A 19344-nucleotide genomic window follows, 5' to 3' on the forward strand; every position below is an offset into this window, starting at 1 on the left:
TCTGTGGGAATAGGGCTGCATTAGGGATGCAAAGAGCACAACTTGCAGAGCTGAGTGCAAGGGGCACACATGGGGTCTCCTGCTGTATGGTGCACCCAGCTCCACATCCATCAGCGTGTGGCCATGCACGATGTGTGCGTATCGTAGAATCATATCATAAAATGGCCTGGGTTGAAAAGAACCACAGCGCTCATCAGTTCCAACCCCCTGCTGTGTGCAGGTTGCCAACCAGCAGCCCAGGCTGCCCAGAGCCACATCCAGCCTGGCCTTGAGTGCCTGCAGGGATGGGGCATCCACAGCCTCCTTGGGCAACCTGTTCCAGTGCCTCACCACCTTCTGTGTGAAAAACTTCCTCGTAATATCCAACAAACCTCCCCTCTCAATGGTTTTAAACCATTCACCATTCATTAAAACTATCCACCTTTTAAAGTGCATGGGGCCCTCAGCATCTCCTTCATGCCTGGGGGGATGTCAGGGCCGGGGCATTGGGCTGCTCCCTGCGCCTGCCAGGCTGCTGCTACTCCAGAGACAGCAACAATCAGCAGATTCATGTATGTATATATAAGAAAAAACCTTTAATTCTGTTGTGTTGTTCCATAAAGATGGGGCATAATGTGACTTGTTTTAACAGAGGAAATTATGCTTTGACACAAATGACAATAATTCTGTCTTTCACAAAATTATTTCAAAGAGAAAGACAGCAGCTGTGATAAAATTATACTTTGTGAATGAATCCCATTGTTCCCACCTCTGGTTTTCCCCTAGCAAAGCTCACAGCCACACCAGCTCATGCCCCGGGGCCAGAGGCAGTGGGGGCAGCCAGAGGCTCCCAGGCTGTGCTGAAGGTCTGGAGCTGTGCCTGGGGCTGTCCCCCCTGCCCACACAGGCAGCCCCGATGGCTCCCGCACACCCATTGCTGCCCTTTGCTTGCTGTGCGCTTGGCACGGCACCCCACACCAAAAGGCCACGGGAAGCCAGCCGTGACATTTAATTAACATGTTCCATCTGCTTTTTAGTACCATTTTAATTACAAATGGTTAATTTGCTTGTGGGTAAGCCGATCATACAGTGAGGAGCTGGCCAGAACTCCACGTTTCCTACAGGCGTTGCTGCTGTCATTTCCTGTGGCATTTTTCTCTATGAGACTCCCTGTGAGGGGAGAGGCTATGGCGAATTGAGGCTTGGGAAAAGCAACAAATCTCCATTGGGTGACCCTGGGAGACCCCAGCAGCATTGCTGCAAGCCTTGCTCAGCCCACGGTGGTGGGCTCAGCTGCACACATGGGGCAGCAGCACACATCCACTCCTCCCGAATCCCAGAGCTGTGCTCAGCATCCATCTCCTTCACTTCCTTCTCGCACCCTCTAAACTTCTTTCTTTTGATATTTTAATTTCTCTTGGGCAGACTTTAAAGAAAAAAGTTAGGTTGAAACAGATGGTTGTCAGCAAACCAGTGCCTACAGAGCACAATTGAGAATTAGCGTACAAAAACCCAAAACTTGGCACCATCCAAATCCTCTTGATATAATTGTCAAAAGAAATCTGGCTTGGAAAAAAATTCAGAATAATATTTTCAATATTTAAATGAGTGAAACTTTAAACAAACAAAAGACACTTTGTTTGAGAGCACATGGGATGCAACCAAAGCCCCAGAGGTGGTACGTGGGGCAGCGGCCAGCACTGCTCCCAGGGGCTGCAGAGCACTGTGTGTCCTGCGGGGCTGCCTGCCACCTGGGGCTGTCCTGTGTGGTTACTGGGGGACGGCATCAAAATCCGTCCTGTTGGACTCCTTTTACAGAGGCTTTGGCTCAGATTCCCTGTGTGGGCTCTACTGGATGTTCTTGTTATGAAGGCAGAGATCTGTGCATTGGTGCTTGCTCTAGAAAGGAGAGTGCTGTTTTTTCATGGCTGGAAGCATGTCCTCAGGTGAACCTTTTGCTCTTCTGATCTTCAGCTTTCAGCTCTTTCTGTGTGGAAGAGGAGGTGCTCTCTGGTGATTCCAGCACGAATTTATTTCAGGCTGTACAAATAATTGCAGATAAAAGCATGAACACTGTCATATCTACAGCTATCTGTCTATCTAACTATCGATCTATAAATATATATATATCCCCTCAACAAAGCGTGCTGCTAATTCAGTGCATTTTCCCTGACTGTGTTTTCTAACCATTGTCTACATAACCATGAAATGAAATCTAACCTTCAGGGTAATATTCACCATTTAAATTACTGATGATCATTAATCCATAGGCTTGGGGTTGAGCACTTTTAGTCATTCAGAGAAAAAATAACTTTTCATTGCAACAGGCAGCAACCCATGAAAATAAAAACATTACAGCAAATCCAATGACAGCACCAAAGCTGTGGGGGCCAGATCCCAGCTGGGGGTAGGCAGTAACCGTGGCCATGGTGCTCAGTGCTACGGTGGGTTCAGTGGATTCGGTGCCTTCACCTTGGTCACAAAGTGGGGTTTTCTCTCTTTCCTTAGGGGAAACACAACTCCTAACTCATCTGCAGACTCAGGAGGAGTGAAACAAGGACTGCTCAGGGCTAAGGCCAGCTGAGCACTGCCAGCGTGCTCACAGAGAGCTGCCTCACAGCAATGTCAGCAGCAAGATGAAGGCAGGATCTGAGGAAAGCACTGTTTCCAGGAGCTGCCACCATGCACCAGTGTGGCCTCGGCCTCAGGCTCTGTATATCCCCAGCCAGTAACTGCAAGATGTCCACTGACAAGCAGGGAAGCGTTTGCTACTTACTGCAAACCTCTCCCCGACTGATTTGTGCTCACAGCAGAGTGGAACATTAGCAACAGCATAATGCAAATGTCCTTTATCTTTTGCTATGAATTCAGAATCCTACATTATTCATTTAGGTCCTTAAAGTCTTCTATGAAAAGCAACTTTGCGTAGAAAATCCATGAGAGGGGCAGCTTCAGGGCTGACGGGACAGTGTCAAAGTGAACTTTGATTAAATTTGCCGTGAGTCAAGGAGTGAGCTCAGCTGCGGGGTCACAGGGAGAGAGCAGGCTGGGGTGGATCAAAAGCCAGAGCACATCTCTGCAACAGCCCCTGCAAAGTGAGACCAATGGGTTTGCACAGCTCCACTTAGGGGTTTTTATGTGTGTAAAATTGCAGCTGTAATGTAGCCCTGATGTCTTTTTCTTCTTTGTTTCGTTTTCATGGTTCTCCATATAAAATGTATGTCGAAATCAAAGTAAAAGCATGAGCAAAGGTGAACTGTGTGGTAGGAGCCAGGTGTCACCCCACAGTAACATGGCATTCCCTCATGCCCTGATGGTAGGCCCTGGAGCGCAGAAGCTCAGTGGAAGATCCTCCTCTGGAGTGAGGTGCAGAGCTCTGCAGCTGCTGAGGGAACCTGGAGCTCAGCAAACAGCCGTGCTCCGAGGAACACCTGCAGAGTCAGTTTACAGTTATGGAAAACCTTATTTTCCTGCTTTCATTTTAATCTATTTCATATTTTACGAGGAACACCTGAAAACAGTGACAACAGTCTCCTGCTAGCTGGGAACCTGCACGCACCATGCCGCAGTGCCACCCGCCCTGCCCAGGGCTGTGCTCCGCCACAACCCAGTGCCCTTTATCATCCAGCACCCACACGTCAGCTCTGCGTAGCGAAAGGCAGCTGAAGCTGGATTTTAATTGAGAAGTTCATGGTTAGCCACCACAGTGGTAATGAATGTGAAATTCTGTGCTGTCCAAATGTTACGCCTGGCGGTGCGGTCGGCGCAGTTCTGTACTATGCCATCAGCAGCAGATGAGGAGGTGCAGGCTGGCTCAAAGTTTTAATATCCCTATTACTTTAATCTAACCTAAGAGATTAATTCCCCGAAATAGCTTTTGGTTATGATGTTTGTTACGTGCGAGATGCTCTGTTTACTTGTACTGAACTGAAAATAAAACAGTGATGAGGCTGCAGTTACCAAATGCAGCTGTATCATGGCCAAATGCAGCTTTATCACAACCAAATGCAGCTGTATCATAGCAAATGCAGCTGTGTCTTGGCCAAACATAGCTGTACTGTGGCCAGGCACAGATGTATCATGGCCAAACACAGCTGTATCCTGACCAAACACATCTGTATTGTGGCCAAACGCAGTTGTATCATGACCAAATGCAGCTATATTGAGGCCAAATGCTGTACTGTAGCCAAATGCAGCTGTATCATGCCCAATGTGTGCCATCCATGGTGGGTAGCACCAGATGCTATGGGGTACTTCAGCCAGAAGTCTCATATCCATGCTGCTCTGAGCAAAGATTCAGGCTTGCCCTCTTCCAGTAGTCCATCCCTCTTCTGATCTTAGTGACAGATTGCCAAGGATTTGGTTTGATGTCTAAATGTGATGTTATGAACTGAAAGGCAGCAGGAAGATGGGCCCACAGCACTGCTCTTGTCATGGCCCAGGGCAGCTGCTTGGCTCCAGCACGGCTCTGCTGAACGGTGGGTACACACATGGGTTTGTGCCATATGGAGCAACCAGTGGGGTTTGGGTTTGCGTTAGAAGTTGGACTGCACTCTTTGCATTCCCCTGCAACTGAGGAGCAGGCATACAATCCTAGAATGACCGAGGTTGGAAAAGATCTCCAAGATCATCTAGCCCAATCATCCATCTACCACCAATTTTTCCCACTAAACCATGTCCCTCAGTACAAATCTAAATGATTCTTGAACACCTCCGGGACTGGTGACTCCAGCACCTCCCTGGGCAACCCGTTACAGTGCCTGACCACTCTCTTGGAGATGTATTTCTTAACGTCCAATCTGAATCTCCCCTGGCACAACTTGAGGCCATTCCCTCTCATCCTATCACTAGTAATACGGGAGAAGAGGCCGATCCCCACCTCACCACAGCCATACTTCAGGTCGATGTAGATAGCAATAAGGTCTCCCCTGAGCTTCCTCTTCTCCATACTAAACAATCCCAGCTCCCTCAGCTGCTCCTCATAGGGCTTATTTGGAGAAGGCAGAGAAAATCCTTTTAAATTTCGTGAGTTTAAATGTGTTGACATGCATCAAACCCAAATCTGGGGTGGGCTTATGTGACACATGTCATCCAACTGGAGGGTTCCTGCATGTGCCAGTGTGAACACAAAAAGGCTCAGTCTGTCTGGGGAGAAACCAAAATAAGATCTGCGACAACAAAATTTGCTTGCAGATAATTAATTAAAATTTGTAAATAGGCGAGGCCATATTTGCATCCCTTTTGTTTCTTCTTCTTGTGATCTACGGGTCAACTCTTGCTGTGAAAATATTAACAGCGAGCAGATTTCCAAACCACGCACCCAAGAATTCACTGAAGATGCAGTCTCAGCCCTCAGACAGACGTGTTTATCCTGGAGGGGCCCACAAGCTGTATAGTGGGGTTTTGCTGAGCACCGGGACACAAGGCTCACCTCTGGAGTCTAAGCCATAAATAGATGGAGCAAGCTGCTCTCTTCTCCAAAGGCAATAAACTTCCAGTAAATAACTGTGTGAATGAAACCTTCATCTCTACCTAAGTATCGGTCTGTATTTTCCTGGCCAGGACATTACATTTTCCTAGGAACCTCTTCCTCTGCACCCAGAGAATCACAACTGCTGCCAAAGATCTGGGCAGCAAACACTGAGCTGCAAGGAGTCCATGCACCAGAAGTGTCTTTGGAAGCCCAGGATCCCAAGGACCGTTTGCCACCAACCACTCGAGAATGGTGATGTAGCTGATGTGTGACTGGCTTTAGCCACGGAATGTATCCATGCACCTTCTTGATAAAGTTTTTTTCCATCAAAGATATATCTTTTTTCTTGGGTCCAACTAACAAAGCCTGAACTCAAAAGCTAAGAGATATTTCCCACAACCCCAAATTCAGCACAGTTGGTTGCAATTCTATTACAGCAGTACTCTTCTGCATAGCTTCTCGTAAAAAGTGTTAAGAGTCTTTGAGACTCCCAGATGGGCTGCTGTTATTAGGAAGAGGAAAGGACTGCAGAGCAGCTATGAACAATTAGACACAGCCATCTCGTGCATGACAGCGGTGCTTTTCCTCTCACAAGGCACCCAGCCAACATGGGATTTCAATTGCTCAGGAAAGCTTGGATACAGACACACAAATACACCAGTTAACCTTGTTCCCAGCACATCTAATTGAGTTTCAAGAGGGATCAGCAAACTGCGTCTGTGCACAAATGAGGGACAGAGAGAAGTAAACATCAAGAGAAGCTATAGGGATCAAGCATCAGCTATTTGATTGTGCTGTGCAGAAGATCACAGTCTGTTTATTGCCCATATTAATATGGATAATTGCATGTATGGATTTATGCAAATGGATGCATGCATAGTTTTTAACATTCATAACACTGAAACATTTTTTATAAAACTGTTGAGAGTATACTGAAGTTCCATTCTCTCCTTAATTGTTTGGAAACAGATTTGGTACTTATTATACATTTTTCTGCACTTCTAATTGTGGAGAAGTCAATCTGCAACCATGGGTTTTGCATATCTCCCACTTCATTTTCTGACATGAATGTTGATGCAATTGATTAATGACATGAATTTTCTTATGTGTGATGCTTTTACAAACATTTGCACATGGCTGCCAAATCTCTCACTTGTAACACTGCTGCAGGCGGCAGAGCAATGAGGATTCTGGTGGCAGTGGGAGCCGTATGAGAGAGGAGCTGACCCCAAGATCTCCAGAGCAACCCCCAGCCCAGCCAGCCTCAGAAACGAGGCCCTGCAACAGATGTGAATAATGTGAATATGCTGAAGCCACCCAAGCAGCTATGTGCTGACTTCAGGGTGTCTTAGGGCCGTGACGGACAACAGCTTGCACGCCTCTCACTCTCACATTTTGCCCCGCCGAGCCGTAGGGTTCAGGTTTGCCTCCAGCAGATTTGCAATGAACATCTCCCCACTTTGCTTTGTCAAAGTTGCATTAAACGCAGTGACAGAAATGGATGGGTTTTTGGGGTGTCCCACAGCCCAGGGTGATGCTGGGCAGTGCTGAGCCGGGCTCCTCCCTGGACTGCTGTGACAGCTGTGCACTCAGACCTCTGCGTTTCCCACCCCTGGCTGCTAAACGCTGCGCTGCTCTCTGGCTCCATTCGCAATGGATGCAATGGGCACCCAGCACCACGGGGAGGCCACTGGCTGACACCCAGCTGGGCAGGAACAGCGTCACCAGGATTCGTTGTGGTAGCAGGAAGTATCTTTAAATTCTCCTGTTTGGGTGTATTCAAATAGAAAGCAAACTGGAGGCTTGAAAACAGACTGAACTTGACCTTGGAATTGCAGGGATTTGCATTGAAACCCACGCCTCTCTCCTTCCCCTGCCTGCCCAGCTTCCTAGGCTGCTCAGAGCACTGAACTGTAACAGCACAGCAGCAGATTTCTCGGCTCCATTTGGTGTTGCTTGTCTTGTGGAAATGCACCGCTGCTGAACTCTGTTCACAAACCAAATTGAGAGCAGATCATTTTTAGGTTTCCTTCACATCTCCATTTATCTGAATTCAATAATTCTGATGTGTCTTCACCCGGTGTTTTATGACAAAAATTATTTGACTTCGCTAAATTTTTAGTATAAGATGAGTGGGAAATCTGAAATGGAAAATTTTCCTTTCTACACTCTATGTCTTTCAGTCAGTAAGAGCAGCAAGTGAGGGAGATGACGGAGCCCAGTTCATGCTGACATCTGCCTCCCATCTCTGACCTCCTGCAGGAAGGACGTCCTGCACAGGCAAAAGGCCAATGGAAGGCATGTGGCCTGTAGGCACTGAACTGTTTCCAGAAAAATAATGAAATGAACAAGTGAGAACACTGTAAGTCCTCACCAGGAAACAAAGGGAGAAGTCAACATTGATTTCCCAGGAGCACCTCATGTCTGTTCAACCTGTTTTCTGAGGCACAGTGTTGGACCTGATGCTGAGGAGCACTTTGACTCTGGCACGGCTCTCCTGCTGTTTCATGGGGCATCTTCAAAACCAAGCAAGGCAAGCACTGCCCTGATGAAGCTCATACACAAGAGATGAGAGGGATTTTGGAAAACAATGAAAAACAGTGGTCATTATCTAAATAGAACAGCAGAAGGGCAGAACTTTGCAGCTGAGCACCCTGCATCAATTACAATTCACTATTTTTGTCTAAAATGTGTGTGCTAGAGGCTACTGATGTGCAGGAATTGCCAGGCTGGGGTGCTAGGTGACACACTCAGAAATGGTTGAAATGCATTTCATTATGAGCAAATTGTAATATGAAACACTCAGAGAGCAAGAGAAACACTGCTGCCAGCGAGGTGCTGGGGGGCAGAAGGAGCTGGGAACTAGGACAGTAGGTGAGGAAGAATGTCCTTTAAGAAATATTTAGCAGATCTGTTTAATCACAGAAAGAAAAGGGGAATAATAGTCTTGAAATACATACATGGTTTATGTAACAGAGGTGGAATAATCTGTTCAAACCATCCGAGATAGAAAACAGCTCAAATTCCAGTTTAGATGTAATCCTCAACATTGACATTGGGATGAAAAACAGAAAGGAGCTGTGCACCACAGTCTCTCGTTTGAGCAGCTGCTGAGTCTGTAGGACCAGCGCACCTGGGCAGGAAGGCAGCAGGAGAGGTGCCAAGCTTTGGTCACCCCAAAGGGCCCCCAGAGGGAAGGCAGCACCCACTGCAGCTGTGCTCAAGCAAGCCTGGAAGCTGCCGCACCGAGCCGGGTGTTGTTGGTCAGGTCAGCGCTGCTGCAACCCCAATCTGTGTCAAAAAGCAGCACTGTACCCTGCAGCTCCTGCACAAGGCAGTGCCCCTGCTGCTCCGCACCAGGACAGCTGTGCCCGCCGGCCCTGCAGGAGATGGAGCGCTGCCGCCTGCATGTGGGAGGGTGAGAGGAGATGGGAAGCGGCCTCAGGCAGCGCCCCGAGAGCAGCTCATATACATGCACATCCCGTCACAAACCTCTTCTGACAGCAGGAGTTGTTGAGCATGAAATTGTGTATGGTTTTGGAGAGGGCAGAGAGTGTGGAGAATAAAAAGGGGGAAGGTGGAGCGGTGGAAGTGATCCAGCATCGCCCATGTCGGTGATAGAAGGAAGTCAGGGGAAAACATTAGGCACAGTGGCACACGGCAGGCAGAGAGCTGATTGCAAAATTATCCGTGTGCCTCCGCACCTCATTCCCATTCCTTCAGCGAATGCACAGTGCCACAGCTCACATCTAGATGAGGCGCAGATATTTAATGAAACCTACTAACAGTCCTCGGGATGTTTGTTTTAAATAGTGAATAAACCATGAAGCGAAGCTTAGCTTCCAGACTTTTTCACCCACCGTAAATTTATTTGTAAAAATCCCATTAATGTTTGGGTAACACTGGGAACGTTGTTGCTGCTGTCCCGGGAGGCAGGAAGCACAGGGAACCTGGTGCTTCTGCTGGGCAGGTTGGTGTGACTCGGAAGAACGCCTCGCTCTGCCCCAGAGATGCTTCCCAGAGGTGATGGATCATCACCAGAACACAGGAACCAGAACCTGTGAGGTGGGGAACAGAGTCTCTTCTATCAGTTTAAGGGACTGGGTTTAGCTCTTTGAATTGCATGCTTTGAAGGCTCCTGTTCCAGTAAGAGCATTGATCGGTGGCAGATTTGCACACTCATCCTTCACTGTATGGGGCGTTTATGGCACCAACAGATCTCCAGTTCAGCTTAGGAGAGCTCAGCTTTGTTCCAGATTTCTTGGCTGCCTGTTGTTTACATTTTTGTGGAACAAAGATAAGGCCTCAGTTTTGCAAAAGGCTTGTGAAATACAAATAAGAACACGGTGTTGTTATATGGCAGCACTTCAAAGCTGAGCTTCAAACCAATTCATATGGAAACATCCAAACAAGGCAAGCTCGGATGTAGTGCTCAACCAGCTGTACCATGCACTTAGCACCGTTATCATAGAATCTCAGAACCACAGAAGGGTTTGGTTGGAAGGACCCATACATTCCCTCTAGCGCTCCGTGGGCTGGGTGACTCCACCAGCTGCCCAGAGCCCTTCCAGGGCCTCGCCACCTCCAGGGATGGGGCACCTGTAGCTCTGCACAGCAGTGCTGGGGCCTCACTGCTCTGGGACAGAGCTTGACCTTCATATCTGACCTAAATCTCCCTTCTTTTAGCTTGAAGCCGTTTTCCCTTGTCCTATCTGCCAGGGTTTCAACATTATTGTGGAAAGTCTCTTTGAATTTGCTGTGGCAAAGACGGGAATGGGGAGGTGGATTAACCAGAGGAGAATCCTCAGGCAGGTGTCAGCATGGGCAGCTGTGCCCCAGCACACACGGGCACTGGGGCACGAGGCAGCAACGGCAGTCAGCACAGCATCACACACTGCCCACATCCCCCAGGGTAGGGGCTGCCTCCCCAGGGTGGGAGCCTCTGAAGGCACAACTGAGTTTGCTGCTGGCTTTCCCCACTTACAAAGAAATGCAATGAAGATTAACTGTGCTAAATAATGACAGCTTAGAGGGGTTTAGCTGCCTTAAGGGACTTGTTCTGCACTCTGGAAAAACTTTCCAGAGAGTACAGCACAAGTTTACATGTTGCTTCCCTGGTCCATCTTCAAGAGATTTAAAGATAACAATGAAATAAACAAATTTGAGATGTGGTTCAGTGATTGATCATTTAAAACAATAGACTGCAAAGGACATATTTTCTCCTGGTACATTTTTAAAATTCCATTTGCTATTATAAATAATAGACCTCCTGCCATCTGTGAACACATGAAACTACAGACACACTTCTTAAAGGCTGAATACATCATAATAGAAAATGCTTTCATGTTTACAAAGTCTCTTTTTTTTTTTTAATCATTCTTCGCATGTTTTGTTTTGAACATGAATAGTTTGTAAGCACGTGTTGAGAACTCAGGGCACTTCCCTGCACAGTGCCACTGCCTCATCAACAGCAGGAAGACTTCCTGAGCACATGATCTTCTTGTCTGGTAACCATGGTGATATGCAAAGCTTCCTTAGGTTGGACACAAGTCTTCTTTATCTGTGTTGGAGTCCTGACTAACAACAATTATTTTTTTTCCTAAGAAAATAAATTAAAAAGTGGAAATAGCAGTTAAGAAACACCATAGCACAAGCTAAAGCAGACCAACAGCTAGCTGCAGCGCTTCATGTTTTCCTTTATGTATATGCATGTCTTTACATTGTATTTATGCAGAAAACATTGTAGCCAAGGTCAAAATTTGTATTTAAAAATATATATATACATGAATATAGAGTGAAGTTAGAGTGGATTTGCCAAACCAGCTCTTGAATGCGCTTATTTCTGATTTCCGTATTTAAGCTGTATCACTTAAAGCGAGGTGGCCTCCTGCTGCTCTCCTGTGTAATGCAGTTTAGCTTTTCACAGGAACACAAGCCTCAGATAAGTGTTCTGTCACACACATCTCACAGCCCTGCGCGATTCATTTCTCATGCACTCCTCGTGGGTTGGACTGGCTGAATTGCTGAAGAGGAGCCATCCCTATAATAACGTTGACAGTGATGATGATCAGTGAACACCCAACTGGTAGCATCACCTATGAAAGCATCCAGAACACATCACTTCCACACATCTTCTGTGGAAAAGTGAAACTGCAACAAATTCCTGTAAGATCACGGAATCAGTAAGGTCGGAAAAGACCCCTAGGATCACCAAGGCCAAGCCCAGCCCAGCCCAGCCCACATCATCTGACCGTGTCACAGCTCCGTCACAACTCCACGCCGCATCTCTGTGGTTCTTGAAAATGATTTCCTGAACACGGGTGTGATCAGATAGATCAAGGCAATTAAACTATTTCAACAGGCTGATCCATGTTACTGAGCACATCTAGCAAGGTTTAGACACATGCTGAGGGCAGGGCACCCATCCCGCTGTAACTGACCCTCGGGGCAGGATGGGGGAGCTCAGGACCACAGCAATAGTCAGCGTGCAATCAGCAAAATGAAAAGCAATAAAGAAAATGCTTGAAGGGATTTAATACATTTGCTACTAACACACAACATTTATTTACCAAACAGAAATGCCTGGGATCTATCTACGCTGATATTGCATTTAGTTTTTCTTCCTTTCCCCAAAATCCAGCACTCCAGCTCTCCCTGCAGACCAGCCCCTGCCTGAGGGCTCTGCAGGGCAGATGAAGGTACTTGGGTTGTTCCAGACTCATCCAGGAGTATACGAGAATGACAAATTGGAGATGCGCTACACAGCCAAGCAGAAAGGTCAAGCCAGCACTAGGTTGAAGAACTGGTATGCTCCCTTAATCTGTTTACTATGTGTCAGGTGTGTTTGTAAAAGCCTTACAGATTTTTCCTTTCTCCACAGCACCTTTCAACACACAGTGAAGACTCCTGCACAGCTGTAGTAGTGCTGCACTCCCCCCTCTTTTTCCCCCTCTTCCTCCTCTTCCTCCTCTTCTTCCCCTCCCCCCCCCCCAAGCCATACCAAGACAGAGAGCTGCTGCAAACCCATTTATGGGGTGGTGACCAGGCTGCCCCAGCTGCATTGAGTCACCTCGCTGCAGCCAGGACAGGTTCACAGGGTGATCTGCTGGGAATGGGGCATCGCGATCCCTGTGGATTGACATCAGTGTTGGGTGAAGCTTCTCCCCTGCAGTACCCTCTGGAGCACATTTTTATGGTATTGAAGCTGGTGTGAGTAGGTGCAGCAGCAGCTGGAGCAAGAGTTTTGTTGGCTCAAACACAGCTGAAGGGAGGGCAGGGTAGGGTGAGGTGGGGTTAGTGCTGGGATGGAGGGATACAGACAGCTTCTGTGGTTCTGTGCTGGTACTTGGAGCAGAGAAGAGAGAGGTATAACCACAGCAGTAATTGCTGAGGAATATCAGAAAGGGTTTGTTCACAGCATCCTCTGAGTCTCACAATAAAAAGAAATAAAAAGGACAGTAATTGGCCACTGGGGGATAAAGTTAATGGTAAATACTCTAATAAGAGGAAGCAGACATGCTGCAAGAAGCTCACTTGCATAGCTTTTCTTCGGTGTAAGAACATTTTCCTCCAGCTCTGCTTTATGTGCCAGCGACTTCTGCAATCACAGGCTTCAAATGAATAGAACTCATTCTGTTGGCCTGAGCTAGAAAGCATTCCTGCCCAGGTGGAGAAGTGTCAGCACTCACACCTGCACCGTGTGATGCATTGTGAGCTGAGCTGAGCTGGGGCAGAGCTGGGGGCTCTGTGGGCACTGCTGAGCTGGGCTGGAGCACAGCAGGGGCTGGGGCCTATCCTGCCCTACCATGGGGTGGAGGGGTCTGAGCTGTGCCAGTGCCACAGACAATGGGTGATGTTCTCAGCAAACAACTCGTGTTTTGATGGATGTTTTAAAATATCTTACTGTGCATGTTTAAATGGTTTTCTGAGGTGTTATTTAATCTTCTTGCTGGCTAGCAAAGAGAAGGAACTATTTGAGGCACACAAACTAACACAGCTTACTTTGCATCCACTGCCTCTCCTGGAATGATGCAGAAAAGCAAGTCATGCCCCAGTCGCTTTCGGCCACACTCGGAATTTCACTGCTGAGTACAAGCCTAAGTAAATTTATGTTGCTATACTTGGTTGTTTCAAGCAAAGCTTAGGAAAATTGCCAGCAGAGATCTATGCTCCTGCTTTCCCTTTCTGACATTCTGTTTGGAAGAAGTGTATATATTCAACACCAAATATGTATGAGAAATCCACACAGAAAATATCAGCACAAGACCATCAAATTAATCCAATAAAGGCTAGAACTGCAATAATAACAGTTGATTATACACTGGGAGAAATTTGTAGCACTCTATCAAATCTCCAGCACTCAGCGTCAGATGATGTGTAAAGCACCATACATCAAAACTGAGCGCGGAAACCTGCCCTGCTGCAGGACTGCAGGCTATATCATAAGGAAAAGCCAACTGGAAAACATTTATCATCCTCCTTACATCTTAAGAAGTTATTTATCACCATCATATATCATGTGGCAATTGGGGGAGAATGCTGTAATCGATGACTTTCACCTCTTTTTCTCTGCGTTGTGCAGGATCACTCCTCTTGAATGCAATAATTCATTTTGACATTATTTTCTGAATTATTTGTCTCATTTGTTCCCTTTTCAAACAAAAGTCGGTAGTGATGCTTTGCCACGGCAGCTCCTTTTTGGAACTGGGAGGTGCAAGAGTGGCACTGTGTTATCCCTCTGTTTGACTGGAATGGAAATAGCTTCCCTCCAGATTTCTGCTTTGAATGCAGAGTAAATATTATATGTGTTGACTATTCATCATCTTTCATCTCAAAAGATCCTGTTCTATCTTCAATAATAAACCATATCTACAATTTAGTTGCTCTTCAGATATAGGAATGAATATTGTGATTAACTTCAGCAAAGTCAAGGGAGTTTTGGACACCAGAATTAAGTAATGAATAGCTGTGCAATGGATAGCAAATCTGACAGAGAAAAATGGTAACTGCTAGCTGCCATAAACCTCTATACAGCATGCTAGTCATTCAGGTGCCTGCTTGCCTTCTTGGTTAGAGTGCATGGATAATGATTTTTATTTTTTTTTAGTCGTGGATTTTTAAATTCATATTATTATGTGTGGCCTATTTTCAAAACTGTTATTCTTTGTGTGTCATTGAAACTGAGATTGCTGCACAGGATCTTGGTTTCGTACCAATCAAAGAAGCAAAAAATACACTTCGTATTCAAAAGACATGTTCTATAATCACTCATTTGTCCCATAAAGGAAAGATCTGCAAAAGTTCCTTGGTTCTTTAGCAATCTCTGCCAAGAAAGTAATTAAAAAAAATATCTTGTAAGATATTTACTTCAATGCTTCATCACCAACACATCATTATGCAGGAAAATGCCAAAAGTAATCGCTGCCTCTTGCCGTTGCAGTGTTAAAAGGAGCACTAAAATTACACTGTGCTCCCACTCCATTTTCAGCTCAGATTTGCACGGGTTCTTGAACCAGGCGCTTTTAAGGCTCTTTTCTTCCTGCCGGAACTCCTACTAGCAGCTATTGACATTCATTGCCTTATTTTTTGCCCGATCTGTTGGAAACAACTACACTATCAAATCAATAAGACATATGGTACCCATCTAAATACTAATTAAGTTGTACGTGTAATAATTCCTCCAGGACTTCAGAGTTGCATCTTTGGAAACAGTAGCTGCTAAGAAGGCGTAGTGGTCAGAGTGCTGTAAAAGTAAAAATAAGAACAACAGGAAACCGGGATGCATCACGCCCTGCTGTCAGTGGTCAGTCATGTCCACTAGCATTCATGGGTTGTTCTTTCCACCCTTGATATTGGCATACTTTCCTGGGCTCGGGAAATCCTCTTTAGAATTGAGGAAGCCCTGGAATATCCTTGTCCAGTAGTGTGCCCACTGCCACGGACCCAGAGATGGGAGCTGGCTGTCAGAGCAGGGCAGTGGAGTGCTGGGGGTCCTCCCATTCCTTCCCAGCATTGGAACTCCCAGTATCCATCTGTGGAGGATGAGTTGCTCGGTCTGGGTGAACAGGAGAGCTCTGCCCCATTTCCCTCAGCTGGTTTGGACATTGTGCCTCTCAGTTCTGGGGTGGAAGAGTACAAAGCAGCACTCATGATTGCAGTGGGCTGAAGAGAGGGAGCACAGGGAGGAGGCACACAGCTCTGAGTTAGGAATGCACCTAGGAGCTTCAGCTGAGCAGGTAATCCTGTGTGCAGACCTAGGAAGATGTAGAGAGGGCAAGTATCGCAGTATAAATATGCTTACACTGCACCCTGAATAAAGGATCATATGTTTCCTGTCATCATAATGAAAACTGTTTATAAATTCACATTTCGTTGGGGAAGGAGGGGGGAAGAAAAAGCCAAGGCTTCATTTGACAAAACCCTACATGACAAGCAGAAGAAAGAAGACTTTATAACATGGCACAGCTCAGCAGGATGGGGCACTGAGATGCAGGGCAAGGCTGCCTGAGCTGGGCCCTCTGCTCCAGCGGAGGAGAAAGGCATCATTGATGGGTCAGAATGATGCCTTCAGACAGCAAAAGGATGTGGTATTGTGCCCTAATTGTACACTCAGTATGGGGTAAGACAACACTGGACGCTTCGTATGATGTATATAATGTATAGATCATGTATTCTGAGTTTCAAAACCCCTGTATGTGTAAAGAGATAGCAGTGTAGCACCAATACTTGCTGTATTTGAAGAGCAATGTGAACTGAATAGTGGGAAGAATTTGCATCTCTCAGAATTCACAAACATAAAAGAATAAAAAATCAAATGATTGCAATCAAACATATACCTATCAAAGCTCCATGCACAAAGATTGAATAAAAATATTGACAATGGTCGTGTTATAAGTTTAATCTTTTATCCTCCCCTGTAATTGTAACCCCATGATATCCAGACCCTGGTGGAGCTGCACCATTTGCCATGTTTAATACATCTGGCAAAGAGCTGTTTCTTCCTAGCAGCAATGGAACATAGCCTTGCCTCCACAACACGTTGCCCATTGGCAAGAAAATAAAATTGTACCTTGCTATTTCCCAATTCTGAAGGGACTCTTTGTATCACTTCTTGGTCATCATTAATTGAAATGTCTTTACATTCCAGTGAATGCTGGCTAGGAAATTCCACTGTTCAAAGCTGTACAAGTAATAATCGGGATTTGGCCATGACACTTTTCTAGGACTGCCTTAAGATGAAGGAGCACTTGCAGACTACAGGAGGAGCAAACCAGTGACATCTGGGCTGGTAAGTGACACCCACCTGTTCCAGCAGTCAGTGCTGGCTGTGTGCATGGCATCTACTCCCTCACGCTCAGAATACAAAAGCTGCAGTTGGAAGATGTTTCTTCAACTAAAAGAGGGCAAAGTCACTGAGGCAGAAAGTCTACATCCAATTATTCACTCAGCTTTCTACCTGATGGCACACTTCCCATTTAGCTGTCTAACAGTCATAGCTGAAAGCCTACAGAAAAATGAATCCTTTTGCTTGTTAGATAATCTTTGCATAAACACTGAAGTCTATAAAGTCACTTCCTTTTCTAAACTGAGGTAAATTGAAGCTATGTACAGCTGCACGCCAGTAACTTCCCAGCTTATGTTCAATGAGAGGGAGAGCAATGCTTAGAAACTTATCCTGGAGACATTGTAGGACATGAATTCTGTGTCACCCACGGATGGAACAGTGAAAGGATACAATAGTCAACTCCGAATGTTTGGAAAGTACTACCTAAAATGTATTTTATCTTCAATTAAAGAGTTGTTGAAATAAGATAGATAGAAAAGATATTTCTTGCATTCATAGAATCAAAAATGTAATTAAGCTTAACCAATATGATATCAATGACCTAATCTCTCCTCAGAAAAATCACAGCATCCATTTGTCATACAAAAGAATAAATTTTAGAAATGATGTTGGATGCTGAGAGCTGCACTGAGGGCACGGAGCAGTGCAGGGGCAGAGCCCTGCAAAAGGCCTCAGCATTGAACTCAGCCATCTGCATTCACAGCACAAATGGGCAGATCGTGGCCCCTCACTTGAGAAATACTCTTCGCAACAAGACGACAAGGTCCCTTGTCAAAAACAGGAGGTGAAGATCAATAAATATTTAAATTAAATGAGATGTTAATCAAAGGCAGGAAGGCTGGTGACATTTACCCAGGCGAACATGGGAACCGGCGGCAGCAATCACTGACATCGATGATTATGTTCAAGAGCTCCTGGGTGTCCCAGAGGATGAGGAAGGGAGAAGAGTGCTTATCCATAAGAAGAAGGATCGAGGGAATTACAGCTCGGTCAATCCAGATTCAGTGCCTACGAATACAGCACAACACAGTTTCAAGCGGGTGATTTATTAACTGCTGACAGTAATAAATAGAGCTGGCCACTGTGATTTGCAGCTTCACACTGCAAGACTTCAAGGCTTGACTGCTGATGTCAGCCAAGAATGATAGGTAAACTTTGTCCATAGGAAAAAGAAAGAAATAATTAGTTGTCAATATTTATGATAATTTTCTACTTGCTGCAGCCTGTGCACTTATCAGAGCCAACTGAAGTAGTTATTGCAGACAGATCTTTCATTTGTTTGGGACTTTTACAAGTTTTGGAAGTTCTGTTAATTTTTACAATTTTCTGCATTTGTTAATTGTGGCATGAAGATATTTTGTGAGTACATTTGGGATAACAGGCTGATCATAAGCATTTTGCATGAAGTAAACAGAATTTCTTGTAAGATTTCCATGACTGCTCACCCATGCTTCTCCTGGCTGCCTAAGGACCCTACCAGCAAAAATGTGAGACCTTGATTCAGCCTTAAGAAATCACAGTGGCCCTACAGTGTCTTATATTCAATGTGGTTTGCTCTTGAAAGCTACCTGTTGCATAGGCAAGAAAAACATGCTGTTAATTTCTTTGATGTACTGCCTCAAGACAAATTCTTCTGTTGTTATGCCTTCACGTGCATAGAGGTGCACACGTTCCTTGTGGTGTATGAAAGGAAGAAGGGAGCTGGCTGCTTTTGGCTCCTGAAACACAGAAATTCATTTTCAGTTTTGTTACTTGCTTCTAACAGCCATACTTCACCGTGTCCTGACCTCCCACGTCTGATAATGCTGCACTCAGAGCTGTGTTTGTTGCCTCTTGTGCCAATCTTTGAAGCTGGCAATCAAAAAGAAATACTTAATGTGGTGTAGCCAAAATTATTTTAAAAGTCATATTTGAAATTCTCTTGATTTGAAAATATCAGTGAATGAGTGATGACTGAAATATTCTGGAAGCCTAAATAAGCTGTAAAAGGGACCCATGCTACAGAATTTCAAACTTCTCAAATAGCAATTTGTCTTTTCTTGCACCTGGTTTATTCCTCACCCCTCTCTAGTTCCACTCGCTCTCCTTTCTGTCGACTCCAGGAGAAGAGGATTGATTTCGTGTTTTTGTAGTTAAGTTATTCAGTGAGAGCTTAAGACCTACGGCTGTCATGTAATCTTGCTCTCTGGTGTGTCACAGCTGGCTCAGCAGCGTTACACGAGCAGAGCCATAAGTAGGTCATAGAGCCCCAGGTGCTCCCTCCCCCCGGCAGCACCACCCACAGAACCCCACGTGCTGCTGGAGGGCCACTGGACCTGCCCAGTGCCCAGGTCTCAGCTTGCAGTTTTTGTTGCATATTGTCCCAATAACATTATTAGTAAAGGCTTTAATCAGCTTTAAACTCATAAGCCAGATGAACTCCGATAATATTGCACTAGCAGTTCACTCCAGCATCGCAGTGTGCCTCTCCTACTCATCATCTCTGCACAGGAGATGCCAAGGAAGAATGAGTAGGAATGTTAACTAAGCAGAAACACATTTTGAATCT

This window comes from Meleagris gallopavo, chromosome 10 (genome assembly GCF_905368555.1).
Source record: "Meleagris gallopavo chromosome 10, MGAL_WU_HG_1.1, whole genome shotgun sequence".
Taxonomy (NCBI): Eukaryota; Metazoa; Chordata; class Aves; order Galliformes; family Phasianidae; genus Meleagris; species Meleagris gallopavo.